This window comes from Helianthus annuus, chromosome 12 (assembly GCF_002127325.2).
Source record: "Helianthus annuus cultivar XRQ/B chromosome 12, HanXRQr2.0-SUNRISE, whole genome shotgun sequence".
In the NCBI taxonomy this organism is placed as follows: Eukaryota; Viridiplantae; Streptophyta; class Magnoliopsida; order Asterales; family Asteraceae; genus Helianthus; species Helianthus annuus.
The window spans coordinates 28,898,483-28,921,781 of NC_035444.2; positions in this window are offsets into that span (position 1 = coordinate 28,898,483).

Here is a 23,299-nt window from a genome sequence, read left to right on the forward strand (position 1 = left end):
ATCTCAACATAATCGAACGCATGATATTGATTTCAATGGTAACTTCCACTTAATGGGTTCCATATATATATATATATATAAATATATATATATATGTATATATATATATATGTATATATATATATGTATATATATATGTATATATATATATATGTATATATATATATATGTATATATATATATATATGTATATATAATTCCCCTTCCATCTACATCTAATTCTCCCTTCCATCGACCTTATGTGGTCAGCAATGGAAGGTAAACAACACAAGCAGCGGAATTGGATGGTGTAACCACCAATGGGCCAGCCGGTTCGCGTCTACGCTCGTTCCCTTGAACAAGCCAAAAAATCGTAAGTTAGGGTTCCGTTATAAGATCCTTTTTATTGATTTTTAGTTATGGTTCCATTGAGCTTATGGATCTGGCTTTTAATTTCTTCATTGTTGGTGAATTTGATTTTGATTTATGTTTTGTTTGCTTTGTGTAATATGTTGTTTAAGATTTAACTTATGCGAGTTCTGTTTTGATTCGGTACGAGTTCTGTTATATAGTTTTGATTTTCTTAAGTTAATTTGATGGTGTTTGGGTGAAATTGTGTATAGATGTTTAGGTTTGTCAACATAAGTATGTTTGACTTTTTGCAGGTATGTTATGAACATTGTGGTGTTTAGTAGAAGTGATTTAGAGTTTTAGAGTTTTATAGACATAAAACAATGAAAAAGCGAAGTAATAAGACAATGGTTTTAGATAAGTCAATTTATTTTACATGGAATTATTGCTAAGCCTCTCGATGTAACACATTCCCTTATGATACCCGAAACCGACTTAGTGCCAACCTCAATGTACCCAAACCCGAATATGCTTAAACCCGAAAAAGTTTATATGGTTCAGTATTCAGGTTAGAATAGTTTGTATGTTATGCACTATAGCATTTTCCGGTTCAATATCTCATTTTATGAATATCAATTATCAATCGCAGTATGCTGATCGCTTACCAATTGGATTAGAGAAAGTGATCCAGACATTTTCTCCTGAAATCGTAAAGCGATTCTACACAAAATGGTACAATTTGCAGAATATGGCTGTCATTGTTGTTGGAGACTTTACTGATATGAAGGTCAGTATAATATTAATGTAAATGCTTGCCTACAATAACTGACAAATTTGTTAGCGTTAACTTTCAATCATCGCCATATGATATCAACAATCAACCTTTTTCTCCCTTTCTTTCTGGTGGAGTGTTGTCGATTTAATAAAGACCCACTTTGGTAGTAAAGTATTGGCCACTGATTACGTGGATATACCTACATTTCTAGTCCCATCTCATGAGGAGACTCGTATTTCATGTTTTGTGGAATCTGAAGCTGCTGGGGTTAGTGTTCTACAGTTTCCAATGTAATATATCTGTATATAACTATATAGCTGAGATAGATTACGGTTATTGGTGTATGATTAGCACATGAACATGTTATAGGAATATAACTTCTTGTTCTTGTTACAGTCAGCAATCACGATCAGCTGCAAATCACCAGTAATTGAGCTGAGAACTATAAAAGATTACAGGGATTTACTTGTAGAAGCCATGTTTTACCATGTAATGAACCAACGCTTCTTTAAAATATCACGCAAGAAGGACCCAACTTTCCTTTCGTGCTCTGTTGCTGCAGATGTTGTTGTTCAGCCAATAAAGGCATATATAATGACTTCATCTTGTAAAGAAAAAGGAACCCTTATTGCCTTGGAATCAATGTTAACAGAGGTTTGATTTCCATCTTCATCTTCATCTTCAAGTGTATTTTCAGTAACGTATTTTCTTTTAGATTGAAAGGGTTTGGTTACATGGGTTTTGTGAGCGAGAAATATCCGTTACACGTGCAACGATATGTCTGAAATCGAATCTGCTTATTTGGAGCATGACCAAGTGCAGTCAACCAGTTTACGCGAGAAATACTTGCATGTATGATTATACTTTTTAGCAGTTATAATTATCTTCATATTTGGTTATGAAGCCATGTTTTACCATGTATGATTATACCAGCAGTTATAATTATCTTCATATTTGGTTATGTTTTCAATTGTCGAATTCTTTTTGTGCTATACTTTTTAGCATTTTCTTCGTATGGTACCTGTTGTCAGAATCGAGTACGAAGCCCAGCTTCAGAAAACTATATTACCCCGTAAGTTTCCAATGTCATTAATTTCTGGTTCTGGTTTTGAGTGTTCTGCAAACCGTGGCTTTACTTTTTGATGTGGTAGATATATCTACATCCGAGGTATCCAAATATTCAGAGAATTTTTGTACTACGCATGGTGTTAAAGATAAATTCACTTTAAGATGATGGCATCATATCTCCTTGGGATGAAGACTGTAGGTCCGTGTTTCGGGATCCAATCCGTGATTTTCATGATTATGTTCAAAGATGGAAGAGATAAAGAGATGATAAACAAACAACTTTGCATTAATCCGGTAGTAAACATTACAAGTCAGCCCGATTACATGGAAACCGAACTAATACCAAAGAAGTATACATCCAGGGAGAAATCAAGTGGTGATTTCTCCCGGTGAGGACTCAAACCTCCTATCACTCTCTTGCACACACTTGTGCTCTCACTCTTATGTTGCAAATGACAAAGTGTTGGTATTTATACCAAACACAGGTTGTATGGTCGAAGGATCAAACTGACTAGTCGATAGATCATCTGTCGACCATTCAGCTTTCGAAAGATACACACATACCTCGAAGGATGCCATATCCTTCGAGGTCCATCTTCAACCTTCGATGGATATCTTTCGAGCTCATCGAAGGATACACAATCCTTCGATGCCTTATCCTTCGACACCAACATTAAACAACCATAAACTGTCTAGCAAACACACACGGTCAACCGAATAACCCTCTCGTTTGACCACTTCAAACGAGCGGGTCTATACACGTTCGATAGACCGTTTCACTAACTATTACAAATTCAGCGTAAAATAATAACTAATCTATTCGACAAGCATCGGACACAAAATCTGCATCAACAAATTCCCCCTTGTCCGTTGCTGTCGAATGCTGAAAATGCAACTGCAATCATCTATCTTTAGTCAAGTAATCATCTTCTCTGTGTATAACAACTCTCGGTAAAACAGACATCCTCATAATAATTCTGATACCCTAATATATCTTTAAATATATCTATGTGTCTTTATATATACACCCCGTATGTGAAAACCGAGCCCTCAAACTAGATTATACTATATAAAATAAATAAAAACAATAAAAGTTAAGTTGAGGCGGGCCGCATGGACCTCACCTCAACCTAACGCGGGCCGCGCGAGTAGGAGAACCAGATACGGCCAAAACCATAAGCCCAAGCGGGCCGCGTACATGTTCGGTTTAGTTGATGCGGGCCGCGAGCAAGCAAGATAGTGGCACAGCCCGGTGATGACACGTGTCATCATCGTGGCGAGTCTAGGGGTTGAGCCGGACAAGCTATACGTTGACTTTGGGTCAACGCGGGCCGCGTAAGGCCTGGCCAAACTTCACGCGGGCCGCCTGGAAGTCCAATTACAGCCCTATATAAGAAGGCAACGGGCTTTCGGTTTTCGTCGCTCACTTTCTTTCGTTCTTTCTAAATTTCTGTAGTAGTGTTACTATAGCCGGGCATTATACCCCCTAAAATAGCGAGGTTCTGCTACGATGTAAGTATTATAACCCCTGGAGACGTATTAGATATGCTGCCCGATTGATCTAGGGTTCCGTAACGGCTGTCGTGGTTCTGCCCGACGTAGTCGTTGGAATGCCGTCTCGGGGAGGGTATTACTAATGTTAAAATGGGTTATTATACTAACACACGTGCATTTGTGTAATTTATAGATTATCTCCAGGAAACCCTTACGAAAAACCTAAAACAGCAATGTGAGTTGATCCACTTTTTATAAACTGTTTTTACAAAACCTTATATACTTTTCCATGCGAATGACAGTTATTGAGTATTTGTAAGAATACAATTACAGTCGGTAAATTTGGGGTTTTGTATACAAAATTTGTTACCACCTGGTAAAGGAGTAACATGACCATAAGTCGGAACGACAGTACCGAGTGGTGGTAATTGATATAACTTGGAAACAAATGTAATTGCGGATGCGCCCTCAATACTGTTCACTGTGAATTTTTATTTAAACTTGATTAAACTGGGATTCACTCACCAGTATTTCCCACTGACAAAATGTTTTTAAAACGCGTTTCAGGTAACAATATGTGAAAGCCAAATAGAAGCCAGCTGGACAGCACTGAAGGCTTGGAAAAGTGGCAATAAAGTTACCTAAGAATAAAATGGATGTTTTTATTAAATAAATAGGATTTATTCCTATGAAACGTGTGTATTGAAAACTTGGGTTTTTACCCATATGTTTAATGTTATAAAACATGGTGGTTTACTCTGATTAAAACATTTCCTAACTACGGTCCTGATGAAAATTTCCGCTGCCAAATTGGATAAAGAAATGTGATACCACCGAAACTGGCTCACGGCCGCCCGTTCCCGGGAGATAGGGATCGGGGGCTGTGACAGAAGGTGGTATCAGAGCTATGCCACTGATTCAGCCACAGAAGTGTTCTGCTGACATCAAAATTCAAAGTGTTAGGAAATAAATTATGGAAATACGTGTATAATTGTATTTCTTGCTCTGTGTTATCTGACTATTTGTTAGTTTACAGTATGAGTGACCAAGGACCTTCTGACGCCTATCGTCAACTGTCTGGTTCGCCTAGGAGCGAAGGCACCTCCTCTTCTCAGCCTGCCCTCTCAGGGTATTCTGCTGACACAGAAGAAGGAATCTTTGTGTTTAAGGCTCAGTCTGAAGAGCCATTTCCTCAGAAAAAGAGGGGATGGTTCAGTAGGGGAGCGCACGAGCGTAGGAAAAGAATGAAAAAGTTGCAGGAACAGCGAGTGTTAGCCGCAGCAAAAAGAGAAACTGATGCTTATAATCAGGATATGCTCAATAGGGGTATCGCTAATATCCATATTTTAGCAACCACTGCTGCCGACCCAAACCTGGAACAAATGCTAGCACCCCAACCACAAAATCCTGATCAACCCATGGAAATAGAAAACCAGATAGAAATGCCTGATTTCAACCCGGAGGAAATACCTAGGGTACCTGCACCTGATCCTCTAGACCCAAACAACTACGACCCCTGGTGGGACGATGTTAGGGACTATGTGCAACAAAACCCAATACAGGAAAATGTGCCAGTGCCCAATTTAGGAGCTTACCCAGGGTTAGATCCTCAAGATCCCTACAACATTAGTGATGCATATGTTAGGGAAATTTTAGAGAATCCATACCCATACCAGGCCCCTATGCCTCCGTATCAGGAACCCATACCTCAGTTTCCAAACCCAATCCTAGAACCTGCACCCCCAATGAGTGCAGAAAATGTCCAGGAACTTAGGACTTTTGGGGAGGAAATTTTAGAAAGCAGTGATCGTATGCGACAGGTGGGAGAACGCCTCGTATGGAAATACGATGAGCGTAATATGGATTTTTGGATGAATCCATATCAGTAAAGGTGATGGTAAAAATGGTAGTAGTAATAATAATAATAATATAATAATATATGTGTGTATGTGTTAGAAAAAAAAAAAAAAAAAACTACGGATGCATACTATTAGTATTGTAGCTTTACATTTCAGTCGGTACTGTAATTTTTATTTCTGTACTGGTGTGTATTGATGCATACTATATAAATAGAGTAAAAGTCGCAATGCTCGACGTTTTTGGGTAAACGTGCGTGTTATGTGATTGGATATATTCAAATATTAATTGTGATATTAATATTTGGTAAATGTTTAAAATTCAGATGGCCGACGCGGGAAATCAAGAAAATCTGAACAACGATAACCAGAGTAACATTAACGTGGTTAATGAGAATTCGGACAATAATAATAACGGAAACCAAATGGATAATAGTGCCGTTCAGCATATTGTGGCACAGGGAATTATAGATGCAATGCCATTTATTATTCAAACAGTTCAGGAAGCGAATAATAAAAGTAAGCATAGCAGTAAGCGACCAACTGAACCAGAAAACAGCGTAAACAATGGACCCATACTTCAAGCACCCGTTCCCAAAAGAAGGAGAACCATGCCACATGGTTGTTCTTACAAAGAATTCTGGTCCTGCAAACCAATAGAATTCTCGGGCAATGAAGGACCCATTGCAGCTTTACGCTGGATAGAGAAAACTGAGGCAGTTCTGAAAATAAGCAAGTGTGCTGAAGAAGATAAAATAATGTTTGCTTCAAATTTGTTTAAAAATGCAGCCTTAGAATGGTGGAACACTATCCTCCAATCCAGAGGAAGTGATAGGATTTATAATATGGAATGGGAAGAATTCAAGAACATGGTAGAAAGGAAATTCTGCCCTCCTAATGAAAAAGAACAGATAGCAAATAAGTTTCTGAATCTAAGAATGACCGGGGTAGACAGTAAGGGTTACACTACCACATTCTTTGAATATGCTAGGATAGTACCTACCCTTGCATCACCTGAACCGGTATTAATCTCCCGTTACATCTGGGGATTAATTGGAGAAATTAGACATGTAGTCAAGGCCGCTAGACCCCAAACCATAGAGGAAGCTGTAGAACTAGCCAATACCTTGACAGATGAGTTAATCCGTACTAGAGAAGAAGACCAGAGAAGAAACCTAACCCAAAGGCTTACTCAAGAATTCCGTTCTGGGAATTCCAATCGTAGGAATGTAGGTTCTACCTCTGCACCATACTGCAAAGCCTGCAAAAAGAAGCATTCTGGAAAATGCTCTACTTACTGCAATTTCTGCAAAGCACCAGGACATAAGGAGGAGACATGCAGAAGAAAACCAACTAATGGGATGTGCTTCAATTGTGGAGAAAAAGGTCATATCAAGCCAAACTGCCCAAAATTGACCCCAGCTGCAAATAACAAGAACCCTAGAAATGCTAGAGCATTTGTTTTGACTGCAGACGAAGCCAAGATGATCCCAGACGTCATTGCTGGTACGTTTTTAGTTAATGATATTTTTGCTAAAGTATTATTTGACTCTGGTGCCAACCAAAGTTTTATTAATACTTCATTTTGCAAACTCCTAAACCAATCATTAACTAAACTACCACAAGAATGTCTAGTGGAAACCGCAAATGGAGAAACTGTTAAGATTTCTGAAGTCTTGCAGGGAGCAAATATAGAAATTATTAATCAAAAATTTATGGCAAACCTTTACCCAATGAATCTGGTTGGATTTGATGTAGTATTAGGAATGGATTGGTTAATAGCCAATAAAGCCAGTATTTTATGTGATCAAAAGACAATTCAATTAAAATCACCAAGAGGTGAAAAGATCTCAATTAAAGGAGATAAACCATTTAGATCCACTAAATTTATCTCTGTGATGAAAACTGCAAGTTGTATAAGGAAAGGATCTATAGTGTATTTGATTTCTATAATCACTAACACTAAAGGAAAAGAGTTAAAAGATATCCCAGTAGTATCCCAATTTTCAGATGTCTTTCCAGAAGAATTGCCAGGACTACCGCCAGACAGGGAAGTTGAATTCAGAATTCATCTGTTACCAGGAACAGCACCGATTGCCAAAGCACCTTACCGTTTGGCACCCGCAGAAATGCAAGAACTGAAGAAACAATTAGACGAATTGTTGGAAAAAGGATTCATACAGCCAAGCTCATCGCCATGGGGAGCGCCGATTTTATTTGTTAAAAAGAAGGACGGATCAATGCGTATGTGCATTGACTACCGGGAATTGAACAAAGTCACGATTAAGAATCGGTACCCATTACCGAGGATCGATGATTTGTTTGATCAACTTCAAGGAGCTCGATTTTTCTCTAAAATTGATTTAAGATCGGGATATCATCAATTAAAAGTACAGGAAGAGGATATTCCTAAAACCGCATTTAGAACAAGGTATGGTCATTATGAATTTACTGTCATGCCATTTGGTTTAACCAATGCCCCAGCCGCATTTATGGACATGATGAACCGAATATGTAAGCCATATTTGGATAAATTCATAATTGTCTTCATAGATGATATTCTCATTTATTCTAAAAGCAAAGAAGAGCATGCAAAGCACTTGCATTTACTTTTAAGTTTATTGAGAAAAGAGAAGCTTTATGCTAAGTTTTCAAAGTGTGAATTTTGGTTAGAACAAGTGCAATTTCTCGGACATTTGGTGAATCATGAAGGAATTCATGTAGATCCAACAAAAATCGAAGCAATTACCAAATGGAAAACCCCAGAGTCACCAACCGAGGTTAGAAGTTTCTTAGGATTGGCCGGTTATTATAGAAGATTTATTCGAGATTTTTCTAGAATAGCCATTCCTTTAACTAAGTTAACCTGTAAATCTGTTAGATTTGAATGGGGACCAAAACAAGAAGAAGCCTTTAGAATTCTTAAGCAAAGATTAACCCATACACCAATACTAGCATTACCAGAAGGAACTGAAGACTTTGTAGTCTTTTGTGATGCTTCAAAGTTAGGTTATGGATGCGTATTAATGCAACGTCAAAAGGTTATAGCCTATGCATCTAGACAGCTTAAGAGTCATGAAGGAAATTATTCAACCCATGATTTGGAATTAGGAGCTATAATTTTTGCCCTTAAGATATGGAGACATTATCTTTATGGTAGTAAGTTTACCATATTCATAGATCATAAGAGTTTAAAATATGTCTTCGGGCAAAAAGAATTGAATATGAGACAGAGACGCTGGATGGAATTACTTAGTGATTATGATTGTGATATCCAGTATCATGCAGGAAAAGCAAATGTGGTGGCTGATGCTTTAAGTCGAAAATATCACGAAAAGCCAAAAAGGGTACGTTCTCTTAAATTAAATCTACAAGTAGATTTAAACAATCAAATTAGAAAAGCACAAGAAACAGTAATCAAGGAGGATACTGAAAAATTAAAAGGAATGATTAAGGAATTAGAAAAAGGAACAGCTGGAATTTGGAGGTTCCATAAAAAGAGAATGTGGATACCTAAATTAGAAAATTTACGTCACCGTATATTAGAAGAAGCCCATAAATCTAAATATACGATGCATCCAGGAAATGATAAAATGTACCAGGATTTAAGGAAAAATTTCTGGTGGATAGGAATGAAAAAGGATGTAGCAGCTTATGTTTCTAAATATTTAACTTGCTCACAAGTTAAAGCTGAACATCAGAAACCCTCAGGTTTGTTACAGCAATTAGAAATACCAGTTTGGAAATGGGAATTGATAACAATGGATTTTGTTACCAAATTGCCTAAAACAAGGAAAGGTAATGATACAATCTGGGTGATTGTAGATAGGTTAACCAAGTCAACTCATTTCTTACCAATGAAGGAAACCTTTAGTATGGAACAATTAGCCAAATTATATGTAAATGAAATTGTTTCATTACATGGCATTCCTTTATCAATTGTTTCCGATAGAGATAGCCGTTTTACTTCTCATTTTTGGTCAAGTTTCCAAAGAGCAATGGGAACCAGGCTAAATCTAAGCACCGCGTATCATCCTCAAACAGACGGACAAAGTGAAAGGACAATTCAGACAATGGAGGACATGCTTAGAGCTTGTGTAATTGATTTTGGAGGTAATTGGGACGAACACTTACCTTTAATAGAATTTTCTTATAATAACAGCTATCACACAAGTATCAATGCTGCACCATTCGAAGCACTTTATGGACGAAAGTGCAGAACCCCAGTCTGTTGGGCAGAAATTGGAGAAAAACAACTATCTGGACCTGAAGTAGTACAAGAAACAACTGATAAAATCATTCAAGTCAAGGAACGACTGAAAACAGCACGTGATCGCCAAAAGAGCTATGCTGATAACAGACGCAAACCATTAGAATTTCAAGTAGGAAATAAAGTATTATTGAAAGTCTCTCCCTGGAAAGGAGTGGTAAGATTCATCAAAAGAGGAAAGCTTAGTCCCAGGTATATTGGACCTTTTGAAATTATCCGAAAAATAGGACCTGTAGCTTATCAGCTACGACTGCCAGAGGAAATGGCAGGAATACATGATGTGTTTCATGTATCTAATCTCAAAAAGTGTTTAGCTGATGAATCACTCGTAGTACCTCTTAAGGATATAGAGGTTAATGAGCAACTCAAGTTTGTAGAGAAGCCTCTACAAATTGAAGATAGGAAAGTTAAAAATCTCAAGCATAAGAGATTGGTTCTGGTCAAAGTAAAGTGGGACTCCAAAAGAGGACCCGAGTACACGTGGGAGCTTGAATCCGAAATGCAAAAGAAATATCCACACTTGTTCCAGTAGATCTCGAGGACGAGCTCTAAAACAAGGTGGGGAGGATATAACAACTCTCGGTAAAACAGACATCCTCATAATAATTCTGATACCCTAATATATCTTTAAATATATCTATGTGTCTTTATATATACACCCCGTATGTGAAAACCGAGCCCTCAAACTAGATTATACTATATAAAATAAATAAAAACAATAAAAGTTAAGTTGAGGCGGGCCGCATGGACCTCACCTCAACCTAACGCGGGCCGCGCGAGTAGGAGAACCAGATACGGCCAAAACCATAAGCCCAAGCGGGCCGCGTACATGTTCGGTTTAGTTGATGCGGGCCGCGAGCAAGCAAGATAGTGGCACAGCCCGGTGATGACACGTGTCATCATCGTGGCGAGTCTAGGGGTTGAGCCGGACAAGCTATACGTTGACTTTGGGTCAACGCGGGCCGCGTAAGGCCTGGCCAAACTTCACGCGGGCCGCCTGGAAGTCCAATTACAGCCCTATATAAGAAGGCAACGGGCTTTCGGTTTTCGTCGCTCACTTTCTTTCGTTCTTTCTAAATTTCTGTAGTAGTGTTACTATAGCCGGGCATTATACCCCCTAAAATAGCGAGGTTCTGCTACGATGTAAGTATTATAACCCCTGGAGACGTATTAGATACGCTGCCCGATTGATCTAGGGTTCCGTAACGGCTGTCGTGGTTCTGCCCGACGTAGTCGTTGGAATGCCGTCTCGGGGAGGGTATTACTAATGTTAAAATGGGTTATTATACTAACACACGTGCATTTGTGTAATTTATAGATTATCTCCAGGAAACCCTTACGAAAAACCTAAAACAGCAATGTGAGTTGATCCACTTTTTATAAACTGTTTTTACAAAACCTTATATACTTTTCCATGCGAATGACAGTTATTGAGTATTTGTAAGAATACAATTACAGTCGGTAAATTTGGGGTTTTGTATACAAAATTTGTTACCACCTGGTAAAGGAGTAACATGACCATAAGTCGGAACGACAGTACCGAGTGGTGGTAATTGATATAACTTGGAAACAAATGTAATTGCGGATGCGCCCTCAATACTGTTCACTGTGAATTTTTATTTAAACTTGATTAAACTGGGATTCACTCACCAGTATTTCCCACTGACAAAATGTTTTTAAAACGCGTTTCAGGTAACAATATGTGAAAGCCAAATAGAAGCCAGCTGGACAGCACTGAAGGCTTGGAAAAGTGGCAATAAAGTTACCTAAGAATAAAATGGATGTTTTTATTAAATAAATAGGATTTATTCCTATGAAACGTGTGTATTGAAAACTTGGGTTTTTACCCATATGTTTAATGTTATAAAACATGGTGGTTTACTCTGATTAAAACATTTCCTAACTACGGTCCTGATGAAAATTTCCGCTGCCAAATTGGATAAAGAAATGTGATACCACCGAAACTGGCTCACGGCCGCCCGTTCCCGGGAGATAGGGATCGGGGGCTGTGACACTGTGTAAACAAATTCCCCCTTGACCGATGATCCAGGTAAGTAGTATCTTGATGCTCATTGTATAAAACTTCCCCCTCAGAGTACGCGCATCCGTGTTGAGTGTTGTGCAATTTCCACAAAGGACTCAATTGACCGATCTTCCGCTGATCTTCCAATACTCCAACCGGCATTTGATAAGGGTTCCATTCTATAACAACTGCATCAAGTCTTGATCTTCAAGCATACTACATTGATAGAGATTTCTGGTAAACTATCTTCTGTAAACCGTCTTTGTGAAATCGACCAAGTAATGCACTTTTCTGTGCAAAACATTCCACGCAGAACCCCCTTGTCTCACCAGAAAATCACAAACTCTACCACCCTTGATTGCGTTTAGAAATTTACCGAAGAAATTCAACATATGAAAAATTTTTATCCCCCCATTTCTTTGGTAAAATCTCTAAACCTTAACAGATTCTTTCCACTTCAAAGAAACTGTCGTCAAATGTTCACCAATTCCCTCCACTGAGCGGAACTGTCGTCAATCTTCATTGAATGACGAGCGGAAGCGAACATACCGTGTTGTTTTTGGCCCATAATAGTCGCGTTACCATTTTTGCCATTTGCATCGGTAACCGTGACTACCTCACAATTTTTCAACAATCAAGTTTTCATCATCTCCTGTTTTCATCATTCCGAATCATCCCGCGCGCTCCCAAAACCCATACGAATTTTGACCTTGATATTAGGAGCGCGATTCAGATCAACTCCGCAAATACCCGATCTCACTTTGCAAAGGTTCCCCGTCTGATCATCATTTGACACAACATACATCGACCCATCTTAAAAATAAAGCAAATCAGACCCTATAGAAACCAATTTATACTTGTTGCATATTATTGGCCCAATAAAAGCCCAAGTCACATTATATGCTTAACTTTATATCAATGGGTCTCATATGACTCACGGCCCACCATATGCCCAAAAATCAAACAACCCTATTTTATCCAGCCGACATCAACATGTGCAGCTCATTCCTTATCATCTTCTTCTAGGTCCTTTTCTTCGATACAAACAACAACAGCACCATCATCTTTCACGATCTGCTCAATCTTTCGAGCTCCAAACAACATCCTTCGAGATCTGAGAATGATCTTTCGAAGTCCGTTGGGGTTGATGACCATTCGAGGTCACCACTTGATCTTTCGAAGTCAGTTAGGAGATTGTTGTTTAACAAGGCTGATCTTTCGACAAACTCCTGTATATCCTTCGAAATTGTTGTCGAACATGACCCTTCGAGAACAGTACATGATCCTTCGAAATTTTTGAAGAAGACCCTTTGAAGTTTTGTCTGATCCTTCGAGGAAGACTGATGAAGATGATCTTTCAAGACAGAGGGATAAAGGTGTTCTTTCAAGGTTGTTAAGTTGACCTTTCGAAATAGTGGTTAATCTGATCTTTCGATTGAAATGCTGACCCTTCGATTAGAACTGATAACCTTTCGAAAATAGTTGGGAAATGATTGACCTTTCGAGCAGCCTTATCATCTTACGAAATATGCAGATGTGACCCTTCGAATTCAGTTGGGTTGACCTTTCAAGAATAGCTGACCTTTCGAAACAGAAACCTGATCTTTCGAAGTTCTTCACATCTTTCAAAATATGAAGATGTGAAGAACATTATGAACACAGCAAGAACACGGTGACTGTTAGATCTGCAGATTTGACGAAACACTTTGTACACAATTTTTGATGAAGAAAACTTGAATATTTAGGAGAAAAACATAAAACCCAACACTCGTTTTATCACAGATCTGAATATTCGGGTCCAGATCTGAGTTTTTCTCATTTTCACCATTTTTACATCTTGAACAAAAACCCACAAAAATCACAGATCTAGAGCACATGTGACTTAGTAAACGGTTAGTTTTACTAAATCGGGCACCATGGCTCTGATACCAATTGTAGGTCCGTGTTTCGGGATCCAATCCGTGATTTTCATGATTATGTTCAAAGATGGAAGAGATAAAGAGATGATAAACAAACAACTTTGCATTAATCCGGTAGTAAACATTACAAGTCAGCCCGATTACATGGAAACCGAACTAATACCAAAGAAGTATACATCCAGGGAGAAATCAAGTGGTGATTTCTCCCGGTGAGGACTCAAACCTCCTATCACTCTCTTGCACACACTTGTGCTCTCACTCTTATGTTGCAAATGACAAAGTGTTGGTATTTATACCAAACACAGGTTGTATGGTCGAAGGATCAAACTGACTGGTCGATAGATCATCTGTCGACCATTCAGCTTTCGAAAGATACACACATACCTCGAAGGATGCCATATCCTTCGAGGTCCATCTTCAACCTTCGATGGATATCTTTCGAGCTCATCGAAGGATACACAATCCTTCGATGCCTTATCCTTCGACACCAACATTAAACAACCATAAACTGTCTAGCAAACACACACGGTCAACCGAATAACCCTCTCGTTTGACCACTTCAAACGAGCGGGTCTATACACGTTCGATAGACCGTTTCACTAACTATTACAAATTCAGCGTAAAATAATAACTAATCTATTCGACAAGCATCGGACACAAAATCTGCATCAACAAAGACTATATTCCAGAAGAGATTGTTACAATAAAGCCAAACCCTGCGTAAATTCATGCAGAATACATCCTTTAATAATATTTTATGGTAACTTAACGTGTCTTTTTTTTATTGCAGGACTGTAGTGCAGGAATTTGAATATTCAAATATTGGAGCAATGAGCTGATCCTGTCAAATGGCATGCGTGTCTACTATAAGTGCACAGACTTCCTTGAAGACCAGGTCTGTTTTCATGCACCCAGGATTAGTTGTAAGACTTACTATCTGCTCATTAATTATAAACTAGTTTTTTTACTTGCCGCGTACGTGCGTGATAAATTATAGACTACATCAACCCGACTTGTTTAAGAACTAAACTTACGTTGAAACATAGAGTAATCCGAATTTATACCATTGAATGAAAATGTCTTATATTTGTTTGGTTTGTGATGTTTGTTTTTTTATTGTTAGGTTTGATGCTTTTAATTTAGTGAGAATTTTAGGAATTTCTTATTGAGTTGATTACACCTTCTCTACGGGTTTTAATACAAAAAAATGTTTTTGGAATTATGTAGAATTTCATTCTTAAGTTGTAAACATAATGAAACATGCTTTTCAGCTTCTAGCACTTTAATTGTAGCTCACAATTGGATATTGTCATTTTTGCAACCAACTTGACCCGTTATTAGTTTTCGTCAATTCTGACTTCTTGATTCAATTCATTGATTGTTTTCGTCAATTCTGAAAAAAAAAATTACAAGGTTGATAAAGATGCTATGCTTGATAGGATGTCACAAATTGAAGCTATGTTAACAAGTACAGTTAGAAGATAGGCTATAAACACTTGGTTTTGAATGTTTCGATGTTTATCATATTAGGATAATTTTAGTTATTTCTTGTTTTAGTTGACATTTCTATTCGAATGTTTTATATGCTTTTCAAACATAGATGTTTTATATAATTTTGGATTTTCGTGAACTTATTAGACTTTTTTATATAATTTTGTAATTTTATTGATATGTAATTTTTATGAAAAAAAATCAAGCAACCACAAAATGGTAGCAAATAATGGTAGCAAACAATTCAACAAGTGTGCTAATTGCCACCGATTTTCAATGAAAAATGGTGGCAAATGGTTTGTAGCTAAATGGTGGCAATATCAAATGGTGGCAAAAAAAAAGTGGCAAAAAATCCGTCACAATGCGGTAGCAAACAAGGTGAACCGTAGCAAACAAGAAGCAGTGGAAAATAATTTTGACCAATTTTGTTGTGGCAAAAAATTGGTAGCAAAATATAAAAATGCTGGCTATTTGGTTGTAGGATCACTTTCAGACCCGAACGAGTCGATCAGAAGAGTTTACCCTTGTAACGAAAGGTGGAAACAGACGAAACAAGGTCAATTCAGCTAGATACACTAATAAACTGCCTTTCTGATTGATATAATGACAGAATACAACGAGTCGGCACTTCGGCAGCACTTCTTTACACTGAGCGGAAGACTATTACATAATTTCGCATGAACCGAGTATTTATAGGTACATGATTCCGCATGAGTGAGTTCCAAACGGAATTAAGGTTCCACGCGGAACTTAATTCCGTGCGGAATTACAAACAAACATCTTCGTGCGGAATTTGACCACTCAAGCGAAATTACATATATCTTCGAAATTCGTGCCCTGATCTATCATCCTAAGACAAGACACGATACAAGACGAAGTCGACAGACGCATGCACTAACAAACTCCCCCTCGAATGTTGACGAGTCTTCAGTGTCGAGTCTTCGCATCTTCAGTCTTTAACAGTCTTTGGGTTTCTACTCAAAGTATCTTACATTGTAAAACATCCTCAAATCTCTCTCTTCTCTTCTCTATCAGCACCATCAGACTCCCTTCAAACAAATACTCTCCCTCTCGAATGTTGAATCTTTAAATTCATCAGCAGCTTTCGTTTCTACAAGCTTCCAGAATTAAAACCTGGCTCTTAGTATCTTCAGACTCCCCCTTTCAATCAACTGGAATCGCAGTCTGGCTTTCACAGGTTCAAGATGATTGCCTGGCTTAACACTCTGCTCAGAATCGAAACCTGGCTCTCTAATCACAAGCTTCTCAGGATCGATTAACCCAGCTCTTACTCAAACCTGCACATTCTCTATCACAAACATAAGTTTTATATGATAAAGATTTGGAAATCTTAGACACTACTTGTGGATTTCTCATGAACCACTTGCAGAATAGATTTTAAAACCTTTTAAACACAAACTTCCCCTCAAAATAATGTTCATCATGTTTACCACTAGGAATTTTGAAAATCATCTTTCCAACAACAGAAGTCGAAAATCTTTTTGGATTTTCAAAAGTTTATGCTAAAACACACATAAAATCTTTTTGAAATTTTTATAAAAACAAAATGCAGTAAAGAAATATTTACAAACAATATTTTTGTGAGTTTGTGTAAGAGGATCATATCAGTTAATATATCAGTTAATGAGACAAATCACCAACACCGTTAAGCTTCATTTCATTTTAAGTTCTAAACAATTCACCTAGATTGTCAGTATATTGATCCACTTAAATTTTCACACAAAGTTCAACTGTTTCGAGATACGATGTTAATGTTTTAAGCACTTAAACTTATTCGTATGTCCCACCACTTGAATATATTCCCGTATCCAGATCCCAATATTCAGTCTTACAGGTGAATATACCTAGATGATATTTGTTAAAGGGTTAAATGCGAAACCGTGAGAGCTCAGGTCAGAACTTCCGTTCAGTAGAGAGATGAAGGCTCCACTTTTGGTGTGTCCCCTTTAGAGGATCTTTTCTTCAACAGCATATGATTTAGCATTTTGCAATGTTTTATCATTTTTATGCTGAGGGCGGTACTATATTTCAAGCAAGCAGAAAGTATTATACGAGGACTAGGTCATTGCTTCCGCAAAATCAGAAGTCCCGGGATAATACCCCAGATATCACTGAGTATAAAGACCTAGTATCTCAGAAAGAGGGACCTTTCAAACAAGATTTCAGGGGTTACCTATATCCAAGAAATGTTCCCCACGAGATAAGCAAGTTTGAATTTTTAGGTTTATATCTCGAAAACAATTTACTGAATGTGCAAAAATCTACTGGCATGTCCGCAGTGAGATTGTTTATCACATTTTTCTTTCCAAATATTTAGCATGTTGTGATAGTCCACTGATGTACTATCATTTCCTCTTATAAACAACAAAACTCATTTTTGATTTTATCATGTTTTTGACTTTCAAATTTTCTAATGTTTTTGGATTTTCTGAAATTTTTACTCCCCCTAAAATGCTAACCCATTTAAAGAAATTTGAAAACAAACTGTACAGAAAAGTTACAACTGCTGTGAATCGTTTCATTTCGCCATCCATTTGGCATAAACAATGAGAACTCCCCCTTTCAACAAACTATTTTCCCATTTAGATTTCAAAACACTTAAGTTTGTTTTAATCAAAATGGTTTTTCCGGAAAATAAGTTTTGTTAAAACCAACTGTAGGTTCGGGGTTCATCATATTGCTTTTAAATCACTTGTATGAGGATTGAATCAAGTTCAAATTAATGACCTTGATTAATCACTTTGTAAGAACAAACCTCTGTACCACTTGTAAGAAAATCAAGTACACCTTAATGTCCCTGATTTACCACTTGTAGATATGCACAATCAAATCAAATATAAAGAATGATGCCGATTCCTGCTCCACTCTTACCAACCTGGAAGCTCCGGCAAGTCACACTTAACCATTTTTAAAATCATTTTAATAAAGATGCTGATTCATGTTCCACGATTACCAACTTGGGAACTCCGACATTTCAGGTTTTTCATTCAAAAAAATATCCACCCAAGCCTGACCAACCTTGGGTGTTACCGAGTTACCAACGCTCGGTTTCTTACCTCCCATCTTCTTCTCATAGAACTCTTCAACCCCTTAGACTTTTCCGTCAATCATTTTACCAAATATGTTCTGAACAGTGGGGTTAAAGGCCTTTTCAAAATCAAAAACCTTTTTATCAGAATAAAATTGGTTTGAAATCTCAACTTTACCAATTTTCTTCTTAAAATTTTCAGCCCGAAGTGGTGGAAAATTCTCATCATCCACAGTCGGAACTGATTTTTGACCATTTTCCTCAATCTGTGGCTCCTCTGACTTTGTGGAATCAGATTCATCGCCAGAAGATAGCTCCTCTGATTTTGATGAACCAGAATCATCGCTAGAACTATCTCCAGATTTTTAACAACCCATTTCTGGTTGTCAGATTTAGCTCTTTTCTTGTAAAACCTGTTTGAACATTCACCAATTTCAAATTTTGAATTTTTGAAAAGTTTGGTTCTGGTGGTTCAAACTTAATCACTTTCTCTTTTAGTTTAAAAACTCCCTGTTTGGTTTGAATTGCCTGAAAACAGTTCACGGCAATATGACCACTTTTTCCACACTTGAAACAGGTTCGAGTTTCTTTCTTCTGATCAACAGTCTTCATCTCTTCTTGCTTCTTTGCAAGGAATTCTCTGTTCGACTGCTTTCTGAACAACTTTTCTTTCTCTTCTTCAGAAGATGTACCTGAAATAAATGTCATTTTTTATTTAAAATCTCGAACATATTTTTCATTTTTATGATTTTCTGGTGGAATAAAACCTAATCCTTTCTTTTTGAAATTACCGTTATGGTTTGGTTTCTTTCGATAACCAGAACCAGAACTGTAACCTTTTTTCTTGTTTAACCTTTGTTGAACTCTTGAGGTGTATTTTTTAGGTTTATCAGTAAGATTTACATCTTTTATTTTAGAAATATTAATTTCTGTTAGTTTGAAAACCTTTTTTATCATCTCAGGTTTGACACCTCTTATTGGAAATTTCTCATCAGAATATAATTTGTCAGAATCATTCAAAGTATAAGCTAAAAACTTTAAACGATTCGTCATCCAAATTAGATTTTGATAATAAGAATTCATTACTGTAAACTCTTTTGCCCTGTTTTTCTGTTTGACTCGGGGTGCTGGACTCAAATATTGATTCCGACACAGACTCCGACTTTGACTCCTCCGTTTCATTGTTATCTAACACATGATCCACCACTTTCTTCATTAATTGAGATTGTTGATCAGTGTCAGACGATGTGAACATGACATCAATATTTTCTGGCAGATTGACTGAAGGTTCAGACTCCCATTGTAAGTTTGTTGCCTTTTGGACTCTTTCAGAATTTGGATTTCTGGGCAAATATCCATTTTCCAGCGGGGGTGGACACTTGTTGTAACTGACACCTTGTTTCTTACTAGAATTCTTTTTGTCAGTCTTTTTCTTTGTGTCATTCTTCTTTTCATTTTCTTTTCATTCTTCTTTTCAGGAGCCTTTTCTTCAGAAACTTTCTGTTCTTCAGTTACTTCATCATTCTCAAACGCCTTCATGCCTTTAACAGTTGGATAAATCCTGTCAATGACATAAGAAGTACATGAGTAACTTTTCAACAAACGATTAACTCTTTCAGTTTCAATTCTTTGTAATTCCAGTTTCTGTTCCAGAGCAGCACACTTCGCGATGTAGTTGTTCACAACTTTTTGCTTTATCATGAACGCCCCTTGAAGTGTCTTCATTACTGTTGCCTGTTCTTCGCTTGTATTATTGTACATATTCATTGCTTTGTTCAGCACATCATAAGATTCCTTCAACCTGTTCATGTTGTTGATTAACTCACTATTTTTCTTCTTCATAATCCCACAGGTTTCACAATTCACAGGAATCTCTCTAACATCAACATCTTCATTAATTTTGAACTTTGGAACTTCTTTAACTTTTCTTCTGACCACCAGAACATCTTCATCATCACTGATGACCGGTGTTTTAACCTTTTTCTTTTTTTGTTTAGCTTTTTCATCTTCACTGTCACTCTCTACCATCATTTTCAAATGATCTCTCATTCTTTTTGCATACCACTCAGTATCATCATCACTATCTTCTTCAATTCGAGCAACAAAGGCTGTGTGAAATGGAGTTTTGTTAGGATCATAATCATCCCAATTGAAATTTACCCAGTTAAACCCTTCAGGTAACTTTTCATCGTCTTGGTCTATCACACATGCTTTACCATCAGCTGGTATATATTTATCCCAGTTGAATCCTGTTGATGATTTCTTCCCATCTTGATTCACCATCAAGCTCTCTTTGAAGATTCTTCAATCACATTCCTTCCATGTGCAGTTTGTGCCTGTGGTTGATTTGGTTGTTGAGCAACATGATGGTAGATAGCCTTCCGGTAGTAATCATTGTTGTTAAACGGATTTTGAGCTCCACTTGCTTCGCGATTAGTGCACTCCCTCTTGAAGTGTCCGTTTTCCCTGCAACGAAAACAAGTGACTTTAGACTTATCAAAACCTAAAGTAGAAACATTAGCCACACGTAGATCATCTCTTCCTGTGATCTACTTGAATTTCTCAGCTCTCCTCAACACGCTTGCCAAACACCATTTTATATCCATTAGCTCCATCTCTTCAGCATCGATCTGATCGTAATCCTCCTTAGTCAGCATTGGATTCCCGATCCGACCTGCTACAAAACTCCCATATGATTCTAAAACAGTCCCCAACAAAGACATATGGCTTTTTGCAATTTCTTCTGTGTAATCTTGATCATCGTCAAGATTCAAAACAATGTTGCACTGTAACTTCTTGCCATTCTTTGTTGTTGCCAAATTCAGATCAAATGATGGAAATGATGAAAAACTTGTTTTGCTGCTTGATCCTTTTGATGAATCTACTGATGAATTCTTAGCATTAAATGCAGTCTCAACCTTCGGTGACATGTTGATCTTTTCATTCAACCCGGCTTTGTAGTACAACCCAATATCTTGTTCACCGTCAAACACTTTCATTCTTGAAATCTTAATTTGTTCCATTTCCTGTGCTTCAAGATTTTCAATAAATTTGCTCAGTGTTAGATTGTTGAAACCTTTCTTGTTTCTCAGCATCATCAAGTATGTTCCCCAAGTCTCATGTGGCAAAGCATCAGCTAGTTTTTCAATCAACTCTTCATTATCTTTGTTGATGCTAACCCTCTTCATGTTAACCAACAAATTGCAGTATCTTTCAATTATCTACTTTGTGCTTTCATTTTTCAAACCACGAAATAAATCGAACTCCTTTTTCAGAAGTGATTTTTTGTTTTTGATCATTTCTTGACTTCCAACAAACTTAGATCGTAATGCTTTCCAAATCGAGTATGCACTTCCAGTGTGTTGTAGTAAGACCAAGATGTCGTCTTTGACTGCCTGTTGCAGTAAACTGATCATCATCTTTTCGTTTTTGTATTTCTTTTTCTCCTCGACACTAAGATATTTGATAGCAATCACATCTTCATCATCATTTGTTGGTCTAACGTATTTCGTTTCAACGCATTTCCCAAGCGTCAAGATAGTTTGCTTGCACCCGGTTCTCAAACCGTTCTTCCCAACCCTTATGCTCTTCGATGTTCATAAGTTTGGGCGGTTTTTGCATAGTGTCTGTTTCGTTTTCCAACATTGTCTACTGAGCAACTGTGATCGGGGTAGCAAAAGCGTTGTAGAATTCCTCTTCCATGTTTCGGATATTACTATTTCCAAAATCAGCAATTTCAAACGGAAATAATCTTCAAACGAAATTACTTGGTGCGGAATTACCAAGTTCAAATGAAATTACCTGCACAGAAGACTTCAGACGAAATTAGTTTCGTTCAAACGGAATTAGGTAATTCCGTACGGAATCACCCAGTTTTTCAAACAGAATTAAAACTTGAAACGAAATTAGAATTTCGTTTGAACAGGTTCACACGGAAAGGTGCGGAATTAGTATGATTTCAAACGAAATTAAACCAAGAACTGAAATTTCGTGCGGAATTAGGATGCTGATGTCATCATTTCGAACAAGTTTTCAAGCGGAATTAAAGATTTTATCAGTTTTAAGTCCGATTAATGTCCAATTTTCTCAAGGCTTTCTTAAAACAATGTTTTGAATGATTTCAGATTATTTTAACCGTGGAAATTTGTTCAAGTATGAAAAGAAGGTGTAGAAATCAGAATTTGCAGCTGAATTGGAATCAACTCTTACTCCTGAGCTCTGATACCACTTGTAGGATCGTTTTCAGAAGAGTTTACCCTTGTAACGAAAGGCGGAAACAGACGAAACAAGGTCAATTCAGCTAGATACACTAATAAAGTGCCTTTCTGATTGATATAATGACAGAATACAACGAGTCGGCACTTCGGCAGCACTTCGTTACACTGACCGGAAAACTATTACATAATTTCGCATGAACCGAGTATTTAAAGGTACATGATTCCGCATAAGTGAGTTCCAAACGGAATTAAGGTTCCACGCGGAACTTAATTCCGTGCGGAATTACAAACAAACATCTTCATGCGGAATTAGACCACTCAAGCGAAATTACATATATCTTCAAAATTCGTGCCCTGATCTATCATCCTAAGACAAGACTCGATACAAGATGAAGTCGACAGACGCATGCACTAACAAAGGCATTATGACAATTGATACGAGTGTTTTTGTCACCAAGTTTTCGGTGGCAACATGGTGACAACAAGGAAATTGCTACCGTTTTATGACCAAAAGTTTCATGATAAAAACCCTCTTTTCTAGTAGTCCCATCTTTTAGGTTTGACGATTTGTATTTAATGGTGTTTTAGATAAAGATGACAAAATAAAGCTTTTGTAAGACACCCTTTTGTTCTATTCTCTTGCACATTATTTTATACATTTCAGTAATTTTTGTAGTTTTTTAATAATACTTGTTTAAAGGAATTTTATTATAGTTTTGGCGTTTGGCGTTTGTGGCATCTTGGCTTTTATAAGCCATTTTAGAGAAATAATGTATTTTATTAGCGGAAATTTAAATAACAAACCAC